The sequence below is a fragment of the Aquarana catesbeiana genome, linkage group LG05 (genome assembly GCF_042186555.1).
Source record: "Aquarana catesbeiana isolate 2022-GZ linkage group LG05, ASM4218655v1, whole genome shotgun sequence".
Taxonomy (NCBI): Eukaryota; Metazoa; Chordata; class Amphibia; order Anura; family Ranidae; genus Aquarana; species Aquarana catesbeiana.
Window position 1 is genome coordinate 365,068,886 of NC_133328.1, and position 24,220 is coordinate 365,093,105.

General features: G+C 43.2%; 1 protein-coding gene across 1 annotated transcript in view; it reads left to right on the forward strand.

Moving 5' to 3' along the window:
- Positions 1 to 1,280: 1,280 nt before the first annotated feature.
- LOC141144849 (cytochrome c oxidase subunit 4 isoform 1, mitochondrial-like) overlaps positions 1,281 to 24,220 on the forward strand; it is a 114,012-nt gene continuing 91,072 nt past the window's right edge. The window contains exon 1 of the mRNA XM_073630927.1: positions 1,281 to 1,427. The gene's annotated coding sequence lies outside the window, so the exon portion shown is untranslated. The remainder of the gene's footprint in view (positions 1,428 to 24,220) is intronic.

Here is a 24,220-nt window from a genome sequence, read left to right on the forward strand (position 1 = left end):
GCAAGCAAGTGGAACTGGGATCAGTGGCCACAGGGAAGCAGAAGGTAATGCGATATGTTGTTCACTCCTTCAGTGCTGCTTTGCCAATGGATTGGAAGTTCCTGCCTGTAATGGACTGTTGCTGAACTGACAAAAGCCTGTCGGTTCCCCCAGGAGTGAACCAGCAGAAGCTGTAGAAAAAGGAACACAGTTTGTGCAGGTTGAAGGAAGAAGAGGGAGAAAGTGTCCTTGAAGTTGTATTGTTGTCAACAGGGCATCACTTAATCCCTTACCCCATCCAAGTGAAGGTATCATCCCCTAATAAAACTACAAAACAAACCAAAGACTGATTTCTGTGTCCAGATAAAAGAAGGAAACGCTGTGTGACTGGCTGTGCAGCAGTGGGGAATCCTGACTTCAGGAACTCCTACAGGGGTAGTGCTACATACACTGTATATATTTTTTTCTTAAACAGATGAGTGTAATGTCATATGGTGCATGTGAAAGACGAGACACATGACTTCATGCACTTCTTTCCGTGTATGTGCAGAAGGACATGTAATTTCAAAACGGCGGTGCCCATGGATACCGGCTGCACAGAGGCAGCCTGAAAAGAGAACCACAAGAGAGAAAGGCATCATGGGCATAGGTAAGTGTACTTGTTTATGTACACTCTATTACACATTCTTGCCATTTTCTCACAGAAGATCGAGAAGGTGCAGGGGGTCTCTCTTTAAATTGGGCTATATACTTACCTGAGTCCTATCTCGATCCAGTGCTGTGCCCATCTGTAGCAGCACTGGTTGGTGTTCCTTTCCTCACAGGACACAGTGCCATTGGCTCCTGCGGATGTCAATCAAATTCTATAAGGTGGGAATGGGGCCCATGGTCAAGGCACACAGCAGAGCTCAGGAATGCGCTCAAACATAGCAAAGTGGTTTCCTATGGTGGTACACAGACACAGTAGAGGCAGAGCTGAAAGCACCGACGGGGACTCCAGAAGGGGATGTCCGGGGTTGCTATGTGCAATACCTTTGCACAGAGCAGGTAAGTATAACATGTTTATTATTTTAGTAAAAAAAAATTACTTTACAACTGTTTTTATATGTGTTATTTACTGAGCATATCTTAGAAATATACTGTGTGCAATCCATGAGCTGTGCAGGAATGACATAGCAACAGACGTGACGTTCTTCATCTAATTCAATAAAGAAAATCGGGGGTATCTTTTAAAATTATTGGTAATTCAATAAACAGCGCTCTGGACCATTCATAGTATTACATCCTGCAGGCTCAGCTGCTTTTTCTTTGAATGACTTCCTAATGCAGAGACTGAGCTGGCCTTGAGCCAATTACACCTACTTTCTGTTTGCGCTACTATATATACAAGGCTCACATGATTAGAGCACCATACAGAGCAAAGACTGAGACACGTTCACAATACAAAGGTAAGATGTAATTCTTCCTCTTGAAACATAAAGCAGCTTAAAAAGCTTCACATAAAGCTACAGTTTTTTGGAAAATTAGCTGCACACACAATCACATACATACTTCTAAAAACACGCCAAAAACTTAGCAAATTTTAATTTCCAGGAAAATATCTACATTTTTTATAAACATGTTGGTTTGTACATAATATTTTTTTGTTTTATGTTATATTGGGTTACAGGTTGCTGTTTTAAACTGTGCTGATTAATTTGCTAGTTTTCTAGGTGCATTAAGTAAGAGCACTGTAGTGCATCAAGGTCAAAACTTATATAGACAATATCAATGAGAAGCACCTGCTCACAACAGAAAAGCCTGCAAGCATTGTGAGCTACAGGTTTAGCTTTTTTTATTTTTTTAAAGAGATTTTGCTTTAAATACACTGTGTATATTCATTTTAGTTTCAAGGCAGGTAATATTTCAATCACTTTATATTATTGCAACTATTATTTTTTATATAGATTTTATACCTTTTTTTTTTGCAATTTTTTTTTTTTTCTCATTTAAAATTTTTTGCAATTTTTATGCCTTGCATATCACTAGATTTAATTATCTTAAAAAAGATATCATTTTTGAACGTGCAAGTTACTTTTTGGTAGTTTCAGTGGAATTCAGGTGTGGTGCAGAAAATCCTGCAGCAGTGCTAAAGTTAACATCATTTTTTAAAGAGGTTTTGCTGTCTTTTTTAAACAGTGCCCATGTTAGCCCACTTGCAGAATATTTACTAGAGATCACAAGAGATACAGATGGGCTTGTCCAGATATGGCCACACTGACTGTGATAAGTACAGTTTTACTGTCCTCCCTGGGTGAAAAAAGGAAGTAAGGCTACGTGACACAGTGCACAGCAATAATGAGACCTATTTCCATATTGAACCTCCCATACATGATTCATGTACACAAGTCAGATGACTTTAAAATATTTATGGTATAATGTGACAGGTGCAGTCCTGACACCCAGACAAATGATCAGTTAAAAGTTTGCCTACAGTTACCCATTAGCAGCACAGATTTTATGGTGCCACATTTTACTGTATTTATTTGTTTGCAACAACTTCTACTGCTTTTGAGAACACTTTTATCTCATGTACCCGCTAAAGGCTTAAATCTTCTTCTGTGTGTCTTTGCCTCTATGCTTCAAGTACCAGTGTAATGCAGGATCATAATTAAACAATTTTTTTTTTTTGTATAAAATATAGTGTTTACCAAACCTTCACACTAGTATATTCAGGGCAGTATTTATTTATTTTTAATAATTTTTATTTAGTTATCAAAGATATAACATTTACATATACATGTACGGACGCAGCCGCTTTAGCAAACTTATACATATACATAGCTCCCAACTGTCCCTGATTTGGAGGGACTGTCCCTGATTTGGAGCAATGTCCCTCTGTCCCTCATTCCACCTCATTTGTCCCTCATTTTGGTCTGATCCTCATAGTTGTATATAAAATGCATGCTTTTATCTTTCAAAAAGTGTTTCCCAGTGCTAAACCTTTCATTCAATTTCTAAATTGCTGCATTTGTACATTTTAAAAGCCAATATAAAGGGATAGTAGTGGTAAAAAAAAGTCCTTGTGGCTTTAAGTAACCTTTTTTTTGGTTAATTCTCCTTTAAGGGGGTGTGGCAGGGGGCGTGTCCTACATCTACATACATTTTTTAGTAGATGTCCCTCATTCCCATCTCAAAATGTTGGGAGGTATGCATATATAAAGGAATGTAACTGTGTAACAAGGGTTGTATATGACAACATTTTTATTTTCATAGCATGTCATTAAACCACTGGTCACTTAGGTTGTTCAGTTTGTGTTTTTTAGCTTCCAGTAATGTTAGCTGTAGCTTATCTTTGGATTGGTGACGCTTATTAACTGTTAGTCTCTGAAAAGAACAGAAGGAATAGAGACTTATCTGGTAGTGTTATGTATGTTAAATGCTATAAGTACAGTACCTATGTATTAACTTCGGAATATGGGTTTCTGAAACAGGGGATTATTAATGGGAGGGTAGGGGTTCCAGGAGGTGACTAAGGGTATTTTGGAGAGTTGGGGGGGGTGAGTTAGGCATCTCTGGATGATAGGTACTGGGGGGGGGTCAGAGTTCTGCGGTCCTTCCTCACTCACCCGCTGCAATTTGTGGCTGTTCGTGGTTTCGAGTTGCTTATATTCGTCTGTCGTGACGAAGTGTCGCCAACATGACCATACTTTTCCAAATTTGGAAGGGGTGTCTCTCGCTTGGTGTATAAGTTCCTCCGTGTCCACGGTTTTCTGTATCCGTGTAAACCACCATCGGCTACAGATGGTGGCTCCAGGGAGCGCCAGTTGGCTAGGATGCACATCTTTGCTGCATTCACCATGTGCATGGCAAGTGAGCGAAAGTATGCGTTTTTAGGTATTGAGGAGTGGTGTAGCAGGAACTCCGTTGGGGAAAATTCAAGAGTGAAAATGGTAATTTGGTTCGTGAGTCGGTGCACTTCCTTCCAGAAGGGTTGTATTTTAGAAAAGTTCCACCAGATATGAAGAAGCGAGCCCAACTCCCTCTCACATCTCCAGCATTGAGAGGAGAGTGATTGGAATATTTTGTGTATCCTAAGGGGGGTCCTGTACCATCTAGAAAATATTTTGAATGCGTTCTCTTGTGCATAGATGTTTATAGATAGATGTGGATAAATGTGTAGATATTTTCCCATTCTTGGTCTGAGAGATCAATGGCGAGTTCTTTTTCCCACTGGCGGCTAGCCAAGTTGGATTTGGGGTTATTGGTTGTCAAATAGTAAGGCGTGTGTGTAAGAGATTAGGTGAGCTCGGGGTTCCGGTTTCAGGCATAGCGACTCAACAGGGGTGGTCCTCAGGGCAGTATTTCTAATAAGACGCTCATGGACCAGTGTCATGGGCAGCAGCATAGGATTTGGACAGCTCAAAGCTTTGATTATGTTTCGAAGTAGCTAAATTAATTATGAAACCTGTAAGGGAAATGGTGTGCAGAGGATGTTCAGAGGAGTCAGAAGTCTCTTTGTTGTTCAAAAAAAAAAAAAACTTTCTCTTGTATGTAGGTCTGAACACTTGAAAACTAACCCTACATATAAATGTAGCGCCACCCCCAAAGGAGTCGCTTGGTGAATTTGGATTCTCTGATCTCCGCCTCAACTCCAAGAATGACCTCAGCCCCTCTGACACACCTGGTTAAATAAAATTACTGCAAACACATTTAAGGACACATGTGGTAAATACCGTTATCCTGGCTGTGGATTAGCACCAAAAATAGACACACACCTGGTATTGATAAACAAGTTGAATATATTAGCACAGTTTAAATCATATGGAAACTTACAACACTGTTAAACCTTGCTACAAATAACTAATACATTAGAAAAGACAACCTTCAATATCTAGAAACTGCAGGTATAGAAAGGGCAGTAATCTATATGCCCTTAACATAGCGCTGAGAGGGAGGAGAGAAGACTTGTCAACTTCTCAGCTCCTTCTGGGCCGCAAACACCTTTGAGAGGCAAACAAACACCAAAAAGAAAAGGGTTACACAAGTACAGTAAGCACAGTTCTGTAATGTTGCAGGTCCTGAGGGGAAGAATACTAGTGTCTTCTGCTAGCAAACGGTGGGGCCCTTGTTTTAAGAGAAGGTTTAAACAAGCTTGCATGGAGCAGTAATCCTCCAGAATGTTTTGTTCGGTAGAGATTTAAAAGGGCAAACTACTAGAGATGGCAGCTCCAAACAACAAGCCAGGGAAATTGGTGTCTGCATGCAGCGTCAGTATGGTGTCAAGAAGGATATTGGGTTTACACCCGCTCACCAGTCCTCTGTGCGATGACACAACGATAGTCCCAGGTGCTGGTTCAGGCTCCTGATGCTCCTAGCGATGTTGTAAGGCACTGGATCTCTTGCTGATGGTCGATCGAGATGACCGGTAGTAAAACTAGCAATGTGAACAGGCAGCGGCCGACCCGATACCCGGATTGGTATCTCGATCCTTGAAAAGTGTGGGTCGTCTCTGCTAAGCTGAGTGGTGCTGGGCTGCTGAGTAGGGTCCCTGGACTAAATAGTAGTGGACCACGTGGCTGTCTCTGCTCCTGGCTCCCCTCAGGCATTCTTACTCCTCCGTCTCCAGGCAACACTCTCCAGGCAGTCTCTGGAAAAGCTTGGCTTTCTCCCCCTCTGATGCTGCCATAGTCTCTCTCTCTCAGTCTCCTCAGTCTCAGCGGTTTTCCTCACACCTGTCACCTCACCACTCTCTCTCTCTCTCTCTCTCTCTCTCTCCTCAGACCGCTCTCCTTATTCTCCTCACAGACTCTTTTTCCCGTGCTTCAGGATATCCCTCCTCCTCTGTTGGGGCCCACAGTCCCTGGTGTCAGCTTGTGTCTCTCTCCTCACTCTGGCACCTCAGTTCCTTCCCCTCACACACTCCTCCTCTCCTCACTGTTAAGTGTCACTGTGTCACAGCAAAGGACTTTTTGAGCCCTGGTATCTTCCTCTCTTTTACGCAATCTCCTCTCTTCTGTCTCCTGTCAGCACTCTCTCTTTCTTTTACCTCAGTACCTCCCTCTCTTCTGTCCCCTCAGCACTTCCTGAAACTCTCCTTTTTCCCAGTGTCTCAGTCTCTCAGTTTTCTGGAAGGATCAGTCAGCATCTCTCTTGTGGCCAAAAGGAGAAATTGCATTACAACATGCCTGCTACATAAAGGAAACAGCATGCTGCCATCAAAAGCACGCTCCAAAGTTCCTCATTACTAAAATAATCACACAAGAAGAGGAGCTTATAAAAAGGTAATTATCATTTAGGAGTGCCTGGAGGCTAACGTCCAAGTACAGCCATGGTTATATAATACAATGCAATTTGACCAGCATGAAACCTGTTTGAACCTGAACCTGTTGCACCTTAGGGGATACACATACAATGCTTAAGGAAAACCTGTACTGAAGGAAACCTGGTGGCTGTCATTGCTAACTTCCTCATAAATATGGTAGTTGTCTGGCTGTAAAATTGATTCTCTTACTTCAGCACATGCTGAGCTGTTAACCTGGAATAAGCCTGCCATAGATGAAGTCACACTAAAGCCAAAACTCCTGATCTGAATGCTCGCTGAAGGTCAGAGATCAACATGACAGCCATGCAGCTAGCATTTTCAGAAAAGGAAGCCAACAATGGCAGCCTCCAGGTTTCTCTCAGCACATTTATTTTAAGAACCTTGGATATGATGTCTATAAAAGAATGAAGAAGTATTATTCTACATTAAAGGTTTTGAACTCAGCATCGATTAGAAATAATTTGTATTTTTTGGGAATTACTTTAGCATGCACTTTAGCAGCCAAAAATCTTGTGCTGATTCTTCTTCTTTTAGTAGTAATCTTCCTCCATCCTGGACCCCCCATCCCCACCCCTGCCGCTTTAATCTTCCAATGCAGGGGTTAACACAACAAAGTGGCTGCCACAGACTTTCAAGAGAACCTGACTATACCCGCCCTTTCCACCCAGATGCTCATTCCATAGTAGCCGTACTACAGTTTTTATGAATGGAACAGGATCTACAATTGAAGGATGGGCAGATGATGGATAGCTCCACCCCCTCCATTCATTGTCAAGCTGGCTGTGCACAAAAGGTTATTAACGTGTATGTGAAGCTGCATTTTTTTTTTTGTTTGTTTGTTTTGGATAAGCTAAGGAATGGACGAAGACCCGACATGTTTTTTTTTTTTTTTGTATCTGCGTCCCATTGAGGAGATTTCTCTTCACTCCTTGTCCCAAAGACACATCAGGATATATGAGAGGACATTTCTTCAAAGTGAGAGAATATCCTCTCTTAGGCCTCGTTTACACAAAGCATATGCATCCTTGCCCCATGTGAGGACCATGCTTACCTGCACTCTGGGTGCATTTGGGGCCATGCAGCCGCATGGATGTCACATTGAAAGCAGCAGCTGTGTCTTTGCAGCCATTTCATCCCAATTGACTTGAATGGGACTACCCGCATGGGGTTGCATGGAACACCTGTGCATCCCCATGTGGGTAAACATGGCCCGCACAAGGCGCACGGATGCCACAGTTGTGACCAGAACAGGCTTCTTTAATGAAAGATTTTCCCTCATCTCGTATTCCTGTGACAACCCAAAAATATTGGATTTCCCATCACACTTTTTGGCCAAGAGGACAAACAGGAGGTTACACCTCCCCAGCAGAGACACAGACAGTAATAAACACCTTACAAAAGTTCTAACCCTTCCACATGTAGTGGTACCCTGATGAGGGCTGCTAATAGACTCTGTACCCCACTAAATACTTCAACTCTGCAAATCCTCCATTACCTCTCACACCCTGGGTTCAGTCACCTTACCAACTGTATTAATAAGGAGAGACTCACACAGTATCAATGAAACAGTCCTAGTTTGTTTACCGTATTAGTGAGAACACAGGAATGAGTATGTCTCAACACTGTAAGATAATAAAAAGGCACACTTACAAATACTTTATCTATACTTATGAAAAAGGCAACATAGTGACCTGAAGTTCCTTCAACTGTAAATGAGCACAGCTATTAACCCAATCACAGACACCTATGTGAGCAGGTCAGCAGGAGGGTAGAGAGCTGGCACTGTATCTTCTATGTCAGGCTCCTCCCTTCTGTCTCCTCAACCCATAGGCCATTAACATTTGCACAACATAAAGAAACCAATATGCAGATTATTATATTCAAATTGTCTGGCTCCCTTTTAATTATTATTATTATTATACAGGATTTATATAGCGCCGACAGTTTACGCAGCGCTTTACAACAACATTAGGGCAGACAGTACAAGTACAATACAATTCAATACAGGAGGAATCAGAGGGCCCTGCTCGTTAGAGCTTACAATCTAGGAGGGAGGGTCAAGTTATACAAAAGGGTAATAGCTGTGGGGGATGAGCTAATGGAGAAAATAATGCAGTTGTTAGATGGAGGCAGGATAGGCTTCTCTGAAGAGCAAAGTCTTCAGGGATCGCCTAAAAGTGGATAAATTTGGAGACAGTCTGACAGATTGGGGTAGGGAATTCCAGAGGATGGGTGAGGCTCGGGAGAAGTCCTGGAGGCGGATATGGGAGGAGGTGATGAGGGAGCTAGAGAGCAGGAGATCTTGGGAGGAACGGAGATGGCGTTTAGGTTGGTATTTTGAGACTAGGTTAGTGATGTAGCTGGGGGCACAGTTGTGGATGGCTTTGTAACTTATTGTTAGTATTTTGAATTTAATTCGTTGGGCGAGTGGTAGCCAATGGAGGGATTGGCAGAGAGGGGTAGCAGACACTGATCGGTTTGTAAGGTGGATGAGTCTGGCAGCAGCATTCATGATGGACTGAAGGGGGGATAGTCTATTTAAAGGTAAGCCAATGAGGAGTGAGTTGCAGTAGTCAAGGCGAGAGATAACCAGGGAGTGAATCAGGAGCTTTGTAGTTTCACTGGTTAGAAAGGGACGTAGTTTAGAGATGTTGCGGAGGTTGAGGCGGCAAGCTTTGGAAAGTGATTGGATGTGGGGCTGAAAGGAGAGTTCAGAATCTAGGATAACACCTAGCACCCTGACATGTGGGGACGGGTGGATGGTTTTGCCATTGCTCTTCACAGAGAAATCAGGGGAAGAGGCACGTGGGGGAGGAAATATTATAAGCTCGGTTTTGGACAAGTTGAGTTTGAGGAAGTGGTGTGACATCCATACAGATATGTCGGTTAGTAAGTTAGTGATGCGTGAGGAGACTGATGGAGTGAGTTGAGGGGTGGAGAGATAGATTTGTGTGTCATCAGCATAGAAATGATATTGAAAGCCATGAGAGGCTATCAGCTGACCCAGGGAAGAGGTGTAGATTGAAAATAAAAGAGGTCCAAGAACAGAACCTTGGGGGACCCCGACAGAGAAGGGAAGAGGAGTGGAGGAAGTAGAATTGTAAGTGACACTGAAGGTGCGTTGGGATAGGTAGGATGAGAACCACTGAAGAGCACAGTCACGGAGACCGATGGAGTGAAGTTTTTTGAGGAGGAGGGGGTGGTCAACCGTGTCAAAGGCAGCTGAAAGATCCAGAAGTAGGAGTACAGAATAGTGTCCGTTGGTTTTTGCAGTTAGTAGGTCATTTGTGAGTTTTAAAAGAGCAGTTTCTGTGGAGTGTTGAGGGCGAAATCCAGATTGAAGGGGATCAAGAAGGTTGTTTTTAATGAGGTGGTCACTCAGTTGGTTGTAAACCAGGCGTTCAAGGAGTTTAGAGGAAAAGGGGAGCAAGGAGATAGGGCGTAGGTTATTAAGATTGGTAGGGTCCAAGGATGGTTTTTTTTTAATGAAATCTGATGAAATTAAAGCAGATGAGAAAAAGGATAACAAATGGTAAAAGGGTATTCCTTGAAACCCAGATGTCTTCAGCTAGCCTTGTTGTATTGTAACTAAAGTAATCCTTGATAATAGGGTATAGCAAACTTGGCAGAACTTTAAGGTATCCTTGTTAAATTATAACTTCCTCTCATATGATCCTAATGGTGTTATCTACTGCAGCTACAAGATTCAATAATGTGAACAAGGGCATAGATGTCTGCTTTCAGTGTTAGTTATGGCATAAGAACTGACTCCCAGTGGAACTACAAGTACCACCAAGCTGAACTGTGTGAATAATGTCTGAAAGCAGTGTCTTATAACTACAAGATGGGCTATGCCTGCTCAACACACACCAGAACTCAGATATAGCTGGCAACGATGTAGGTGATGAAGATGACTCTATCGGGAACTGTCTCTGTATCCTGGCTCTGGGAAATGGCACCCACCGCACCATGCTGCGGACCACTTGGATCTGAAGTGCAGGTGTCTCTGGATAACCTGGAACACCCTCTGGTCCACTGCAGGGAAAAAGCGATGCTGTCCACAGAGGTCCCTCTGGGTATAGCTGAACGGCTCCCCACTGTGTAGGCCGCAAATCATGAGCAGCTCACTGTGACACAGACCTCCTGCTGGCAGAGTCAAACAGCATCCCAAGAGAAAGATCTAGGCCGCGCCAGCCCTTTTTTATCCTCTCCCAGCAGTCTGTTCTGTCCACCCAGCATTCTGTTAATTGTAGTTCAGATCAGTCCTGCTGGCATTAAAATTTCAGCATTCTGAACTACACATCCCACGATGCTTTGCTCTGAATTTTGTCACAAGAAAAGGAAATGACACATAGAGTCCAGCAAACACTAGATGAAGCTAACCCCACATTAATAACACAGCAAAAATGTCTCTGAATTGCAGGCATAATAGCCAGCTCCTGGCTACACACATTTTTTTAAAAATAAGGTTTTGGCTTACCTAAGTACACTTCAACTCACTTCCAAAACATAACATGTAGGATTGCGGTACCATGCGGTTTGGTGGCCACAATCATGCTGTGTTTGTTAAAAGAGTTTGGGGTGCTAATAACAATTAATGCCATCCATGCAGGTCTAACAGGGTCAACATGTTCCTGTTCAGTGATGGAAACATGCACAAAAACGCACCTTTCCTGTGTCGTGTTCTGGTGTGAACAGGCCCTTAGGAAATCTGTGTAACAACAAAAAAGTACAAATTACAATTAGAATACAATTAGAAAACAGAAAAAGAGAAAGAGAGTGCTACAGGTGTAGAGCAATCATGAAGTGGGCAGTAAAATATAAATACTTCAAACTTCAATTAACAGGGTACTTATCATTATGGCAACTAATAATAATCATTTTTTGCCATTAATACAAACTCAGATTTAAGATCAATAAAGTTAACCAACATGGTCTCTTGCAACCATTAGAGGCTACAGGGAGTCTATTGCATTAAATCATGTAGAGTAGACCTTATCAGTGAAATAAAACGATCAGCATGAAACAAAGTTTACTTATGTGTAAAAATGGTTGGCGTCTGTTCATACTATATATAATCATAAACTTTGCACAAAAACAAGGTTTATTTTTCAAATTTTAACACAATATTAAAATTGTTTAGCGGATAAAAAAAATATAAAGATAATTTTTTTTTTTTTAGCTCACTGACTGAATGAAAAACAAACTATCCCTGCATGGCCAGTTTAAGTTAGTATTATTGCAATATATTATACATACACTGTATACAAAATAACGGCTTGTTCTCACAAAGTATGGCGACTAGCTTTTTTCCGCACTGGATGAATTCCATATAGACTTCAATAAGCCCAGAGGTGCAGTGCAGTGAACTGCGGACACTTTGCATTTTACTGCAGAGCACTGGTAGGCAGCGCATGTAACTGCACAACAGCAAAACGCACTGCACTGCTGTGCAGGGACATAAATGATGTGCGCTTTAACCAATTCAGCCCCGAAAGGATTTACCCCCCCTCCTGACCAGAGCACTTTTTGCGATACGGCACTGCGTCCTTTTAACTGACAATTACGCGGTCGTGTTACGTTGCACCCAAACAAAATTGACGTCCTTTTTTTCCCACAAATAGAGCTTTCTTTTGGTGGTATTTGATCACCTCTGCGTTTTTTATTTTTTGTGCGATAAACAAAATAAGAGCGACAATTTTTAAAAAAAAGCAATATTTTTTACTTTTTGCTATAATAAATATCCCCAAAAAATATATTAAAAAAACTAGGGGGAATTATTTTACGGGACTTTAGGGTGCCAGTGAAAAGGGGGAAATCCCCCCCCCTCTTTTTGAGTAGAACATACACTTTCATATCAATCACTTACTACACGTTTATCAATTCTTTGGCTAGATTTCAGCTGACAAGCTCATCTGGGCCTCTTTTGACACCTTTTAAGTACACCACTCAGCGAGGATTTTCCTTGTTTTTCAACATTGAATCGCAGGTATGAGATCTGCATATGGATGAGCTCTTGATTGATTGACCTAGCGGTCGATAATAAACCCATTTGTATTTTTATGTTGCTATTTTATTATTCTGTATTATACTCCAAACCAATGTAAGGCTTGTACTCTATTTTGTTATATGCAGTGTTACATCTATTTTGCTTTTAAAACATCCCCTGATGAGCCCAGAGTGGCGAAACATGTTGGGACAATCACTCCAACGCTACTACCGAGTGATTACATTTCATCATCTGTTTTAAATTTCTAGTCATCCTTGAACATGTGCGCATAATTCATATTTGAATTTTTATCATGTTTTGTATGTAACAATAAAATCCTTAATTTTTACATACTTATTGTCGAGCTATCACGTACCTGATCGGAGGCTGAAGTGCTGGGAGGGCTTCCCTTGCGACTAAGTGCAAAGCGCCCCCTGGAGGTGGTACAGGGGGAGCTATACTCAAAGCGGCAGGGGTTGCTGGCTGCAGCAAGCTGAGATGAAGCAGAGAAGTCCACTGGTGGGCAGCTGACGAGCAGGGTAGACTGCTAGGCAGGGGTACCTCGGAAGTACCAGATGAGATCGTACAGCAGGAAGTACCAGAAGCAGTGTCAGGAGCCAGGCCAGGGTTCATACACAGGACAGCAAACAGTAGCAAAGTCCATAAAACAAGCCAGGGGTCATACACGGTGCAGCAGATCAGACAGTAACAAAGCCCATAAAACAAGCCAGGGGTCATACACGGTGCAGTAGATCAGAGCGGAGTAACAGGAATGAGCCAAGGGTCGAGCCGGGGTAAGTACAGATCAGATAGGTCAAGACAAGCTGGGTCGTTAGCAGATAATCCAAGACAACAAGAACAGGAACTCAGGAATACACAGGAGGCTGAAGATCATGCAGCAGTTGGTGACTCCTGCAACATGCTTTAAATAGTATGCTTGGCGCCTGGAGTCTCTCACGTGGTGCGTGTGCTCTGGCACGCACGTGTTCACATTAGTACGCGCGTTGGCGCGCGCATGCACACTGAAGAGTACACTGTCCTAACAGCTCTCGCCTGCGCTCGTGCGCACGTGCGCATGCGCATTAGCGCTGGAGAATTTGTGTTCATTGATACAGGATTCTGCTGGCCATAGATGTTAGTTCTCCTGCGGGTTAGTCCCTGACAGTGCCCCCCCTAAGGGGCAGCCTCCGGGTTGCCTAGGTGGGCTTGCTTCTCCGGATATCTTCTGAAGAATTCACGTAGCAGTCTAGGGGCATGAACATTACTTGCGGGTTCCCAAGAGCTCTCCTCTGATGGGTAACCCTTCCACTTCACTAAATATTGAATTTGTCTACCTCTCTTTCGACAATCCAGGATGATTTCCACCTCGAACTCCGTTTCTTCACCCACTGTGATTGGAGGTGGAGGAGGATCTTCTCTTCCAGAGAAGGGGCCAGTACTGATTGGCTTGAGCAGCGAGACGTGGAAGACTGGGTGAATCTTGTAAGAGCTTGGCAGAGACAATTCAAAAGCCACAGGATTAATCTCTCTCTTAATCGCAAAGGGACCGATGAATCTTGGGCCGAGATGCTTTTTATAGTCCTCCTGTGCTTTTTTCATGTTTTCTTGAAGAACCTGTAAATTTTCTTGAATGAAAGTTAATCTGTCCTGTACAGCAGGTATCGCTGCTTCTGGAGTGACATAAGGCAAGAAGGATGGGTGGAATCGATAGTTCGCCCAGAATGGAGACTGATTGGTGGAGGCGTTTACCGAATTATTATAGGCGAATTCGGCACATGGCAGCAAGGTTACCCAGTTATCTTGAGAGAAGGTAGAAAAACAGTGGAGGTACTTCTCTAGCGTCTGATTCGTCCTCTCCGTCTGGCCATTACTCTGTGTGTGATAGGCAGAAGACAAACAGATTTCAATGTTTAAAGCTTTACAGAGAGCCTTCCAGAGCCTTGAAGTAAATTGTACTCCTCTGTCGGATACAATAGTGTCTGGCAAGCTGTGCAATCTTACGATCTCTTTAATAAAGACGTGCTGTATCAATGGCAGAAGGTGTGCCTAGTAGAGGCAGGAAGTGGGCCATCTTTGATAAACGATCGACCACCACCAGGATAGTGGTAAAGCCTTCAGATGGGGGCAGCTCCACAATAAAATCCATGGACAACATTTTCCAGGGGCGGTCCGGGATAGGTAGTGGTCTTAGCAAACCCCAGGCTTGGGTGCAGCTTCCCTTACTTCTGGCAAAGGTTGTGCCGGAGCCTATGAAATCCTTACAATCTTGCCTCAGGTTTGGCCACCAGTAGGATCGCTGAATCAGCTTAGTAGTCTTATGAATCCCAAAATGGCTGGCAAGTTCGTGTTCGTGAAAGGTTTTGAGGACCTGAAGCCTGGCTCCCATGGGAATTAAGATCTTGTCCCCGTGCCACAGGAGTCCTTCCTGCCTTCTGAATGCAGATCCTTCGGTTTTGAGGCATTGAGCAGAGCTTTATTCAAGGGTTGATCTTAGATCAGGTTGAACTAAAAGGAAATTCTGAGGGGACAAGATGGTACTAGGGGCCACAGTCTCTGGAGTTTCTGGAAACATGCGTGAGAGGGCATCCACTTTCCCATTCTTGGACTCCGGACGGTAAGTAAGGTGAAAGTTAAACCTCGAAAAGAACAAGGCCCATCTGGCCTGCCGTGGTTTTTATGGTCGGTGAATATCATGATGGGATGAGCTGCGCCTTCCAGTAGGTATCGCCATTCTTCGAGAGCAGCTTTTATTGCCAGTTATTCCCGATCCCCCACATCATAATTCCTTTCCTAGTTGGCTTAGTTTTTGGGAGAAAAAGGCTACAGGATATAGTAAAGCTTTGGGGCCTTGCCGTTGTGACAGGATAGCCCCTATGTCGACTTCCGATGCATATCGACCTCCAAAAAATAGGGCAGGGCTGGATCTGGATGTTGCAGAATGGGGGCCGAGGTGAATAGAGACTTTAGTTTATCAAAAGCTTCTTGGGCTTCCTGGGACCACTGGAAACAGGTATGCTGGCGAGTGAGCTGGGTAATGGGGGCAATAATACCAGAAAAGTCTTTAACAAATCTCCGATAAAAGTTAGCAAACCCCACAAATCTTTGGATACCTTTCTTGTTGGTAGGGGCTGACCACTCCAGAATAGCGGATACTTTCTGAGGGTCCATAGCTATCCCAGATGTAGAAATAATTAAGCCCAGGAACTGTATGGATGCCTGTTAAAATTGACTCTTTTCTGCTTTTGCATAGAGCTTGTGTTCTCTCAATGTAGATAGTACCTTCCGGACGTGGGTTCTATGTAACTCCAGAGTGTCAGAGAAGATGACAAATATACGATCAGGAAATGATCCAGGAATTCTCTAAAAATGTTATTTACAAAATGTTGAAAGGTCGCTGGGGCATTACATAGTCCAAAAGGCATAACACGGTATTCAAAATGCCCAAAACGAGTTCTGAAAGCGGTCTTCCACTCATCCCCCTTTCTGATGCGCACAAGGTTGTAGGCGCCTCATAAGTCCAACTTAGTAAAGACTTGGGCAGAACGGAATCTCTGAAAAAGCTCGGGAACCAGGGGGAGAGGATAACGATTTTTGACCGTGATTTTGTTAAGTTCCCTGTAGTCCACACAAGGCCTGAGGAAATGGTCTTTCTTCTCCACGAAGAATATTCCGGCACCAGCTGGGGATAATGACGGGCGGATGAATCTCGTCAATATTTTGACATAAAGTCTCAAGCTCAGTCTCTGAAAGTGGAAATATTCGACCAAAGGGGATCTCTGCACCAGGCAGCAACTCGATTGGACAATCTTAAGAACGATGAGGTGGCAAAGTGTCGGCTTTTTTCTTATCGAAGACATCTAAAAAGTCATGATAAACTGGAGGGACGTCTTGGCTAGAATTGGAAACTGGCTGGATGGTAAGGCAACTGGAAGGTGCTACAGGTTCAGGTATGATACAATGCTGGTGGCAATAAGTTCTTGAAAGCGATATTCCCTGTGTTCCAGTCTATCTGAGGGTTGTGTGCCCGTAGCCAAGGGAGTCCCAAAATTACAGGGAACATAGGAGAACAAAGAACATCAAAACAAAGAAATTCTTGATGGCCTGGGTCCATCATGGTGAGAATAGGCAAAGTCTCTTGAGTAACAGGCCCAAACTGCAGTGTTGAACCGTCAGCCAAGTGAATTTTAAGTTTATGTTCGTTCCTCCGAAGTGGAATCTGAAAGTCTTTAGCCAGGGAAATGTCCAAAAAGCAACTGCAAGCCCCGGAGTCGATTATTGCCGGAAGTCTGACCTCTCCTCTTGCCAATTGTAATGCGATATGGAGAACAAGATGAGTTGGAGAAGGTTTCGGGACTTGGAGGCTAGTAGAGTTGCGGAAAGGAAATCTACTGGGCCTTATTGGGCAGTTGAGACGGATATGTCCAGGTTCTCCGCAATAGAAACATAGGTTAGCTTGCCGGCTATGAAGTTTCTCGTTAGGGGTCAGAGCAGAGCGAACTGCGCCAATTTGCATAGGCCCTTTGTTGGATGTGACCGGAGTGACAGGTGCAGGAACGTCCGGAACTGTGCGCGTCATCCAAGAAGGCCGGAAGGATCGTGCACGTCGTTCAGACTGTCGCTCCCGCAGGCGCCTATCAATTTGGACGACTAGCTGGGTGAGTCCTTCTAAAGTGGTTGGGGACTCTACTCGTGCAAGTTCGTCTTTGACAAGTTCAGATAAGCCGAGCCGGAATTTGAATCTGAAAGCGGCCTCATTCCACCCCATGTCGGCAGCCCAGGTGCGAAAGTCCACCATATAATCCTCTACAGTGCGTTGCCCTTGCCGCAAGGCATGAAGGGCGGCCTCAGCAGTAGCCATACGTTGTGGATCATCATACAATCTGGACATAGCTTCAAAGAACAAGTTCACTGAATTAATAGCGGGATCCTTTTGCTCTAGTAACTGATGAGCCCAGGACTGGGGTTCATTGGACAGCAGGGAAATAACAAATCCCACTTTAACAGTTTCTATGGAAAAGGTTCTTGGTTGGAGGGCCAGGTAAAGTAAACAGGTGTCCTTGAATGCTCGGAACTTCCCTCGGTCACCAGAGAAGCGTTCAGGAGTAGGTACCCTTGGTTCAGGGGGTGGAACCATTATAGGAGACATTGCTTGGTTCTGAAGGTGAATCTCCAACTGGGAATAATGTCCTTGTAGATTCGGCACTACTTGGGTCAGCGTAGCGACTTGCTGGCACAGAGTCTTGAGCAGGGAAGCACGTCCGTCAGCCTCTGACGTTACTGGCTGCATGATACTATCATGTACCTGATCTGAGGCTGAAGTGCTGGGAGGGCTTCCCTTGCGACTAAGTGCAGAGCGTCGTACAGGGGGAGCTATACTCAAAGCGGCAGGGGTTGCTGGCTGCGGCAAGCTGAGATGAAGCAGAGAAGTCCACTGGTGGGCAGCTGACGAGCAGGGTAGACTGCTAGGCAGGGGTACCTCGAAAGTACCAGATGAGATCGTACAGCAGGAAGTACCAGAAGCAGTGTCAGGAGCCAGGCCGGGGTTCATACACAGGACAGCAAACAGTAGCAAAGTCCATAAAACAAGCCAGGGGTCATACACGGTGCAGCAGATCAGAGCGGAGTAACAGGAACGAGCCAAGGGTCAAGCCGGGGTAAGTACAGATCAGATAGGTCAAGACAAGTCGGGTTGTTAGCAGATAATCCAAGACAACAGGAACAGGAACTCAGGAATACACAGGAAGATAATGATCATGCTGCAGTTGGTGACTGCTGCAACATGCTTTAAATAGTATGCTTGGCGCCTGGAGTCTCTCACGTGGTGCGTGTGCTTTGGCGCGCAAGTGTTCGCATTAGCGCGCGTGTTGGCGCGCGCGTGCACACTGAAGAGTACACTGTCCTAACAGCTCTCGCACGCGCTCGTGCGCGCGTGCGCATGCAAATTAGCGCTGGAGAATTTGTGTTCACTGATACAGGATTCTGCTGGCCATAGATGTTAGTTCTCCTGCGGGTTAGTCCCTGACACGAGCATTGTATGACTTTCCCTCTTTTCGCTGGCACCCCTAAAGTCCCATCAAATAATTCCCCCTTTTCTGACATTTTTATACAGGTATGTTGGTGCCTTATATTTGCCATTGCCACCCACCCATATTATCACTTTATATAAAAAAACTAATTTCTTTCTCAGTTTAGGCTGATATGTATTCTTCAATATTTTTGGTAAAAAAAATCGCAATAAGCGTTTATTGATTGGTTTGCGCAAAAGTTATAGCGTCTACAAAATGGGGGATAGATTTATGGCATTTTTATTAATATTTTTTTTATTAGTAATGCAATTTTTATTGTGACTGCAACACATTGGACACTTTTGACACTATTTTGCAACCATTGTCATTTATACAGCGATCAGTGCTATAAAATTCACTGATTACTGTGTAAATGACACTGGCAGGAAAGGGGTTAAACATTAAAAATGGAAAGATTTCCCCAGGGGGTTTTTAAGGCAGCAAAAAGTTTGTAAGAGGGTAATTATATAAAAATCTTTTATTAGGTAAGGAAAAAAATGTTAGATTCAGATATACAATAAATTTAAAATACAAGCTCTGGTTTTTGACACAAACAACAACATATAACATCACTTATGGCACAAAACACCCCAAGGAAAACATGGTTTGCTGATTACATTTACAACATTACTATGCACATGAATACCCCAGTTTAAACACTTTTTAGGGGTTAAACACTAGGGGGCGATCAAAGGGTTAAGTGTGTCCTAGGGAGTGATTGTAACTGTGGTATGGGCTACCACTGACATGACAGCGATAACTGCTCCCGATGACAGGGAGCAGTAGATCCCTGTCAATTCACTAGGCAGAACAGGGAAATGCCTTGTTTACATAGGCATCTCCTCGTTGTTCCGCTTCGTGACACGATCGCGGGCCCCTGGAGGACATTGAGTCTGTGGGACCCGCAGGCACGGTCACGGAGTACACGGTGGAGCGCTTGTGCCCACAATGCCGTGATTTAAAGGGGACATACCTGTACGCCCATTTGCCCAGCCGTGCCATTGTGCCGACATACATCGTCGGCACATCGGTACATCGTTTACCACATGCCGACCACATGCTGGTCGGCATGTGGTAAAATAAATTGAATAAAAATAATTGGAAAAAAGTAAATAATGAGGCCCTAATAAACATTGCATGAATTTACCTTATTCATGACTTATCTTCAGCAACAACAGCATATTGTGTGTGTGTGTGTATGCGTTTGTATGTTTTTGTATATACTGTGTATATATATTGATATATAGATATATCTATCTATATAGATAGATAGATCTGTCTATATAGATAGATCTATCTATCTATATAGATAGATCTATCTATCTATATATATTTGTGTTCTGTGGTCACCATCAGGATTTAGACCTTCTTCCACCTAGGCCACTGGTCTTTTGCCATTGTCTCGCTCCTCCATACCGTGATTAGTTAGCAATAGAACCATACTGATAGGATCAGACATCATAGTCACTCTGGCATGGGAACAGATGGAGATAGTTCTCCTATATGCAACATTATATCGGGTGGCTGTGTCCCTGGCTGACTTGATGGCCTAGGCCATAGCCTAGGTCAAATCCAGCACTAATGCCCACAGAGAATTTCGATACATGTATGGGCACAGTGGCTGTACAGAAGTTCTGAACAACCAGCATGTCAAATGAATGCCACTCGATCAGCGCCACTGACTATAGCTGGCAGTGCTGATCACTGTATTCTGACAGCAGGGAAGTCTCCCCACAGTCAGAACACAATAGCTCAGTGGGAGTGATTTCCCTGTCCACATTGTGTGATTGAGGGATTTAGATCTGTTTTTTTCATTAAAACCACTGGTTGAATAAAAAAAAAAAATGGAATCATCCATGGGCTGCTTTATATACAATTCTTTATACAGAGCCAGGTGCACAGGCTGCTTAGCCTTTGAACTCTTTAGGAACTTTGTTCACATAACAAATATTTGTGATGATCAACTTTATCATTGTTACCATAAAATGCAATTAAAACTGCCATATGGCTTTGAGAATATCGGACATAGGTTAATGATCAACATACAATAAAGAGTAGTAGAAACAGACTGAGATTTTGCACAGTCTGGGAAGAATGTATAGAATGCACTTATGACGATAACTGGGTCCAAAGCAGGAAGTTAAATGAACTTTAACTTGAACATTTTTTTTATACTTTATCTCTTTATTGAATTTCCAAAAGGAAAAATGTACAATGTACCAGAGTACAAAAAAAGAAAAGAACACAGAATAATAAATGCCTTGTAAGAAGGCGCATAATATAAACACATTTTGTGTACATAAAATGTGAAACAGGTTATTCATGGGTGTGAGCTCATACAAAAACTCAGAAAGTGTTAACCAAGGGTGTAGGCCTCATTCTCACAAGGCGGATCCGCTTCCACAGAGTCTGCCTCGGTCCGCCGGCTCAGCGGGAGATCTCTCCGTTGATCTCCAGTGAGCCGGCGGATGACAGGTCCATCTCTGCTCACTGAGCGGGGAGGGGCTTGTCGAGCACCGCTGGTTTCTATGGAGAGATCGGACGAAAACGGACAGCATGTCCGTTTTCATCAGATCTCACCCGATCCGCCCGTTCAGGTCCGCCATCAAAACTAACAGGCGGACCTGAACGGTCCGATCGTGTGAAAGGGACCTAGTTATGATTTATATAACTATTATGTAATCTCAATGCTTACAAGAATGTTAATCAATCATATATCAAGATATCTTACTGGGTAAGTTACTTGAACATTTTAAGTCCTTTAAAAAGAAAAATCAAATTTTTTGGTTAGTTTTATTTTGTTTTTAACATTATAGCAGTAGTAAGGAGGTAAAGTCTACTTAGCCAATGTAGTACATTTTGCCAGGTCTTAGGATATAAGTGTGAAATGTATAAGTTCTGCATTGTCATTTTCCCAGAGACCAAAGCAAAGACGGCACGTGTGACCTAAAAGTATGCAACACCGATAGCCTTGAGGAGCTTATTATGTATACAGATTACACTTGTTTCAAGGGAGTGATAGACAACAGTACAAGGTTTGTCTTGCAAGTCTGTTGTCAGTTTAAACCATGATTGGCAGCAATAGCATCCCCTTAGGGGACACTATTTTTAGATCTGCCTGCAGAAATACAACTATGTGTGTTGGGGCCCCACAGAAAAATTATTACAGGGGGTACTCTGCCTCTCTGATCTCCATTTTAAAGGCAATTTCACAAGTTATAAAGTATACTAATTTCTTTCATAGCATCCCTATATATCCATTCATTGTATCCAACGTTATTAATAACGTTATAATATTAAATATAAAATAGATAAAATAAATATAATAGATTTACTAATATCTCTGGCAAAAATTATGTACAATCAAAAATAGCTAACCATTAATTTTTTTATCTCCTTAGTGGAATCATTGCCAAATCTGCTTTGTAAATCCTGTTTATGATTAGTAAATGCCATGTGGTTTTCTCACCTATGACACTACAAGTGTGTTACTCATGCTTAGATTTAAAACAGCCTCTACTTTAAAGTGGGAGTAAACTCCCATGCATAATTTGTACCTATAGGAAAGCCTATAATAAGGCTTACCTATAAGTACTGTAACTATCTCCTAAACATGCATAGTTTAGAGGATATTTACTGTACTGTGCATGTTTAGGAGATATTTACTGTACATGCAGCTGGTGATGTCACTGGCGCATGCGCTCTGAAGGAACAGCACCCTGGGCCGTTCATTCAGAGTCCTGTGCCATAAACGCGCAATTCAAGTGTGCATGCGCGGCACTGACTTCATCGCGGCTCTGACCACTCACACAGCCGCAGTCCGCAAACCCGGAAGGAAGACCAGGTGAAGCTGGAAGCCTTGTCAGCGGTGACAGCTCGCTGCTGAAAGGCTTTGCTCTAAGGTGTGTTTCACATAATGTGCTAGTGTGTGATGCATACTAGCACATTATGGCTTTAACTTGCAGGTTGCAAAAAAAAAAAAAAACACACACAGCGGTTTACTACCGCTTTAATGTAAGCATTTGTTTTTAACTTGTCTGTCTTTATAGACTGACTGCCTATCAATATATGACCTTGTAAGCATCAGTATTATCAGATCTTCATAATAAATCTAGGGACACCATACTGACTATGCCAATAAAACCACACCCTCATTTGTATCCTCACCCACAAAATCAAGTCTCACCCACAGGATCAAGTAACACACAGAGTTCAGGTGTTAGGAGTTCAGAGGTCAGAGTTAGGTAACGCAGAGCATTCAGGGGTCAGGATTAAGTAACACAGAGAGTTCAGGAACAGATATGTGTAGCACCCAGAATGCAGGGGTCAGGAGCAAGTAACACGTAGAGATCAGGAGTCAGTAGTAAGTAATGCACAGAATTCAGGAGGCAGGATTTAGTAACACACATAGTTCAGGGGTGGTGATTAAATAATGTACAGAGTTTATAGATTAAGCAACACACAGAATTCAAGAAGCAGGAGTAAGTAACATACACATTTCAGGAGTCAGAACTATGTAAAAGTATGTAACGCACAGAGTTCAGGGGTCAAAAATAAGTAACACACAGAGTTCAGGGGTCATGAATAAGTAACACAGAGTTCAGGGGTGAGGAATAAGCAATGCACAGAGTTCAGGGTTCAGGAGTAATTAACACATAGAGTGCAGAGGTCAGGATTTAGTAACACAGAGAGTTCAGGGATTTGGATTAAGTAACAGAGTTCAGGAGTCAAGAGTAATTAACACACAGAGTTTAGGGGTCAGGATCAAGTAACACACAGAGTTCAGGTGTTAGGAGTTCAGGGGTCAGAGTTGGGTAACGTAGACCATTCAGGGGTCAGGATTAAGAAACACAGAGAGTTCAGGAACAGATACAGTGGGGACGGAAAGTATTCAGACCCCCTTAAATTTTTCACTCTTTGTTATATTGCAGCCATTTGCTAAAATCATTTAAGTTCATTTTTTTCCTCATTAATGTACACACAGCATCCCATATTGACAGAAAAACACAGAATTGTTGACATTTCTGCAGATTTATTAAAAAAGAAAAACTGAAATATCACATGGTCCTAAGTATTCAGACCCTTTGCTGTGACACTCATATATTTAACTCAGGTGCTGTCCATTTCTTCTGATCATCCTTGAGATGGTTATACACCTTCATTTGAGTCCAGTTGTGTTTGATTATACTGATTGGACTTCATTAGGAAAGCCACACACCTGTCTATATAAGACCTTACAGCTCACAGTGCATGTCAGAGCAAATGAGAATCATGAGGTCAAAGGAACTGCCTGAAGAGCTCAGAGACAGAATCGTGGCAAGGCACAGATCTGGCCAAGGTTACAAAAAAATTCTGCTGCACTTAAGGTTCCTAAGAGCACAGTGGCCTCCATAATCCTTAAATGGAAGATGTTTGGGACAACCAGAACCCTTCCTAGAGCTGGCCGTCTGGCCAAACTGAGCTAACGGGGGAGAAGAGCCTTGGTGAGAGAGGTAAAGAAGAACCCAAAGATCACTGTGGCTGAGCTCCAGAGATGCAGTTGGGAGATGGGAGAAAGTTGTAGAAAGTCAACCATCACTGCAGCCCTCCACCAGTCAAGGCTTTATGGCAGAGTGGCCCGACGGAAGCCTTTCCTCAGTGCAAGACACATGAAAGCCTGCATGGAGTTTGCTAAAAAACACCTGAAGGACTCCAAGATGGTGAGAAATAAGATTCTCTGGTCTGATGAGACCAAGATTGAACTTTTTGGCCTTAATTCTAAGCGGTATGTGTGGAGAAAACCAGGCACTGCTCATCACCTGTCCAATACAGTCCCAACAGTGAAGCATGGTGGTGGCAGCATCATGCTGTGGGGGTGTTTTTCAGCTGCAGGGACAGGACGAC